We start from the raw sequence: 5,226 nt of genomic DNA on the forward strand, positions 1-5,226 counted from the left end.
ACACATGCACGATCACACACAAAAATACACATACACACACAAATACACATGCGCACACACACAAATACACACGTGCACACAAACACAAATACACACGCACGCATGCACACACATACACACAAGCACACACAAACACATGCACACAAATACACATGAACACACACAAATACACATGCACACACACAAATACACATGCACTTTATATGCACAGACACAATATACATGCATACTCGTATGTACATGCACATGTATGTTATATGGGAGGAGGGGGCAAGCAGTCTAAGTATCAAATAAACTTTGATCTAATCTTTGTTTTACACAGCCACTTAGCCTTGTGTCCACTTTGAGGGAGGAACACAGCATTGCCCTGAATTAGACAAAATTCAGTGGATAAAAGGGAAAACTCTTAGCATGTCTTTTAAAAACAGGAAACCTTCCCCAGGACCTTTTCAGCAAACCTATATCTTACTACTCAGGATTCGCCCCTTAAAGCTGGAGATGGATTCAGCTTCATCTGAGGCTCACGCTATTGAGCTCACAGGGAACAGGGGACACGGGACACAGAGCCAATGGCTTCCTGCAGACAAGGGGGAGCCTGGGTGTGCGTAAGGGAGTTCTAGTAATGGCCTCTGTCACAGAACAGAGCTCCTGATCCAGGAGTGTGTCGGGGTCCTGACACTGAGTCACCAGGCAACTAGGAAGGATGGTCTGGATGTAAGCTTAGCTCCAAGTATGGATCTTCACAAGTCCTCTTAGCCCTGGGAGAGGCCAGTGGGGACTTGCTTCTGCCTCATCTGTGAGCAAACAGGGGCCCTGGGGACAGGCCAGCCTGAGGGAGCTCGTCAGCTAGTATTAGAGATGGAATTACTCCTGTCCACAGGAGAGTGTTCAACTCACTGTGTCCTAGTGGGATTCAGCAACTCTGGCAGTGGATATGAGTCAGTGTTTGATCAGAGTAGAGGAGGAAATCTGAAAGGTCTGCCCAGCACTCCTCATGGCTGTGACAAGCTGGCCACATGCCTGCCCATTGGGGCCCAGGCCTATCTGCATTTTACCTCATGCATCTGAGACAGGACTACTCTGTGGGCCAGGCTTTCATTTTTAAATTTTAACTATATAAATAGTATAAATTTCAGAGTTTAGGAGGCCCTGGAAAAAAGATATGCTCACTTAGATACTCTAACTTATCATTATGTTGACAGAAGAAAGATATTTAACAACAGACATGTGGAGAGAAAGATTTTAAAAGAAAGAAAAATTATTTTTAAAAATTGTACCATCACCCTGATCTCCTTCTAGAAGGGCCAAGAGTCTAGATCTGGTGCCAAACTTCTGATCTATGTGGCTATTCAATACAGGGCAAGGGATCCCCAATTGCACAGTCTTGAGAGTGAGACCTCACAGCACAGGGACAGTCCAATAGCAGAGGCCGAGAGAAAGGCCTGGGCTGCCTGTGGCTCTTGTCCGAACTGTATCACCCGGAACAATCTCTCTTTTACTATTTAAAAGGTGGCTCAGAATTAAAGACAGCTGTCCTAGCTTTTAAGATTGCATCTTACTACTAAATATTCATGAGCCATATTCAAATAAGAGCCCCCGTTCTGGGCTGAGGATTTCGGTCGGATGCGCCTGCAAGTGGGCGTGGGCTTTTATGTCACTCGACTGCATTCAAGCTCTGTCCTGTTCACTATCTCACAAGACGCAGAACATTCCATGGTGCTATTTTTTAAATTTTTTACTAAAAATTTTTTTTAGTCAAGGTTGAATGTGTTGCTAAAAAAATAAAAAGAAAAGAGAGAAAGAGAGAAGAAAAAAGAAAAAGCTATAAATTGCTAAATGTCTGCCCTCATATTTCCCTGTCCACATGTTCTGAGGACACAGGTGATCAGCACCAGTGGAACATGGAGACAGCAGGAGGAGCTGAGCGGAGAAAGAGGCAGAGTCCCGTCTGGGGGCCAGTCCACCTGACTCAGGACAACAGAGGACAAGGCATGGTCACAGTTTCCCACCACGACTCGGGGACTGCTGACAGCCAACAGGTGTCACCTTATCACTTTCTAGCCACCTGCTAGGTGTTTGGAGAACGCCGCTTTCTCTAATAGCCACTGTTCTGTGAAGTGGGTGCTATGACCTTCATTTTACAGATAAGAATTTGAATCCTGTGCAGTTGAGTGATTCCCCAAGTTCCCAAAACTAAAAAGTGTCAGAACTAAGATTCACTCCACTTAGTCCCACCCCACACCCAAGCGTGGTATCTGTCCCCACTGAAAGCGGATACCAGGATGCCTTGGGCTGGCCTCAGGTGGGAGTCCTTGTTCCCAGTCCTGCGGGGACTGCTGGGTGGCTCTGCTTCACTGGGCAGTCATCCTGCAACTCTGGGAAGGGGGAACCCAGGGCTGCCCATGTCCACAGAGAACCTAGAGCTTCACAGCTCATGGTTTGGGGCATCAGAACTTTTGGCAAACATTATTCTTTGAAAACTCAACAAATAAGTAAAAGCAGAGTTGGTCCATGGGGAGAGGCTGCAGGGCATGGCAGACCTTCTCCCAAGGACCCTGCCCAGGACCCATCCGGGAAGCCCAGAGTTCAGGGGACACACGTAAAAGCCGCTGCCTGGGATGGCCACAAAGTCCAGTTCTGATGTTTACGAAGCCACCTGGGAGGGCCTAGAGCCCTGGACCTGGAATCTGCTCTCAGCTGGGTCTGAGAGGGCTGTCCCTAAGTCCTTGGACAAGCAGCCTCCAGGGAGCTTCTGCAAATACCCTCTCCAGCTCTACCCTCAGCAAGGGAGTGTGGGGATTTGAGGTGCCAGAAGGCCTCAGCAGACAAAAGACTAGGGAAGGAGGGGTCCCCTCCAACAGTGTCCTCTGTGCTGTCCTCTCTGACGGAGAGGACACCTGGGTGGGGTCTGTTCTTCACTGGCTCCATGTGGCTGCCCCTGAGGGCCCTGCATCTGGACCACTGGGCTGGACCGGGAGCCCACAACCTCAGAGGCCACAAGGGGCTCCTTGCAGGTGGGGGAGTGGCAGGGAACTGGTGGAAGGAAGTTGGGTTCCTTTTGTCTCCCTGGAGTGATTGTCTGCTCGGTGGTCACTGGTCAAATACAGAGGCTGGGATCACAGAAGAGTCCAGGTGCCTGGGGTGAGCCAAGAACCCCAATTCCTGGGTCTCCTGCTCCTGCATCTCCAGGACCATCAGCACAACACAGCATGTGACACAGGCGGGCAGGAGGCCCAGAAGGGACCCTACGTGCCCAGGTGGCGCCTCTCAGGTTTCTGCCCCAGCCAGTGGCTCACGTTGGGCTGCCGCCCAGTGCTTCCTCCATCTCACCACGGCTCTCATGCTGCCAGAAATACCTGACTCCTCGTCTATAATAATCATATCAGAAAGAACTACATAAGCCTTTTGCATCATAAACCGTCCTCTGAAGTTCCTGTCAGGGCGAGTTTAGAAGGGCCAGATCCCTGTTTTTCCATTCTTTCAATGCACCACTTCTACTTGGAGAGTGCATAATAAAAATGAGGAGAAATAATTAATTTGCCAACTAGTCTGGGAACTCACAGGCAGAGAACGCCCAGGGCCGTCTGAGCACCACAGAGGTCTGAACGACACCAGCTGGGGACGCCTCAGGAGGGAGGAGAGAGGCCGGGCAGCCTCGGGCCCTCCTGGCTGCAGACCCCACCCTGTACAAAACAGGACAGGAAAGGCTTTCTGCCTCAGTCTCCAGGGCTGGACAGACCAAACTCAGGCCCAGACCTACATCAAACAAGGTGGAGAGTCACATGGCCGGCCCAGAGCCTCATCGGAACCTGATCCACAGCTCAGGTGTGGCAGGTGAAACAGCGGCGACCACCCAGAGTGAGCGCAATGCCACCAGCTTCAGGTGAGCGGAGCCGGGTCCAGGTCTTCCCAGGCCAGAGGAGCCTCATGTTGGTGGAAATGCATTCTCACTGTGGACTGAGTCAACACAGGTGCTCTCTAACTGTCGAGCGCAGGTGAGGGCTTGTTTTCTTTTCCCTTTACAATCACCTCTCTTCAGTTCACGTCTCAGCTCATATCCCAGTGTCCACCGACCAGGAAATGTCACCTGGCACTTGTCAGGTGTTGAGTTTCCTTATCACAACTGCCGGCTGTGCCCGCTTATCTGGCCACAGGCACCTATAAAGCAATAAAGCCCGTTAGGAAGCTACCAGCGTCAGGCTCCAGGGAGAGCTCAGCTCCCGGATCGCAGTGAGGTGGGCAGCGGGGGCTGAGGAAGGAGCAAGCACCTGGTCCACGCCGGCTGGTCTTCTAGGAAATGAAACATCGATCATAAAAATGAGCAGAACCCAGTGAATAAGGCTGTGTCAGTCCTCACTGGGCAGGGGGTTGCTCCTCAGGTCAGCTATGGGACTTCTCCCGGGACCACTCTCACAAGACAGAGTCACGGACAGCCATATAGACTGTGACTCAGGACCACCAGATGGGAGGGAGGATCCAGAAACCACATCACCTCAGGGGCCAAGACCCCACAGGGGCACCTGAGAGCCTGAAGGTGTGTGTGCACCCAGCTCTGGAACTTCCTGGCCTCTGTCCTCACCAGTTCAGTCCTTGCTCTGACCAAGGCTCCTCCCAGGGACCTAAATCTGTCCCCATGCTGTGCTCTTCTTCATGCTCTAGCCCTCCACCTAGCCCTCCTAAGAACTGGGCAGGGGGCCAGGATCACCGGCTGGAGCATCCCATTAACAGTGGTCTTTCCAGAGCCAATAGCAGTTCAGAGCAATGGAGTTCCAAGGCTACAGGGCTCCCAGAACCACCTGAGTAGGTCTCCCCAGGAGGAGGGAGGATGCCAGCCCTGGGCCTATAGCACCATCTCGTGGTGGGAACTTGGCCTCTTGGCCTCCAGTTTCCGAGCCGGGAGCTGCCCTGGGCTGGCCTCCCTGTCCACACAGCCTGACCACTCCACCTGGTTGAATTGTGGGTGCCCATGAGTATGAGTACGTGAGAAACGAGTGCTTTGTTGATACGCCCAAGTCAGGGTGAGGCTGTACAGGATCAGGACTGGCCCTAGGTCAAAGGCTGGTGACACACACGCTCTTGGGGAGGATGACTATGTGAGGACACAGGCAGATAAAGGTGACGCAACCACAAACTGAGGAGAGCCCCTGGAGCCACCAGAGGACACAAGGAAGGACCCTGCCTGCAGCCTCCCAGGGAACCATCAGCGGCACCGTATTTAGGCAGCCC

This window comes from Otolemur garnettii, unplaced genomic scaffold, assembly GCF_000181295.1.
Source record: "Otolemur garnettii isolate 467f Iridium unplaced genomic scaffold, OtoGar3 scaffold00056, whole genome shotgun sequence".
Classification (NCBI taxonomy): Eukaryota; Metazoa; Chordata; class Mammalia; order Primates; family Galagidae; genus Otolemur; species Otolemur garnettii.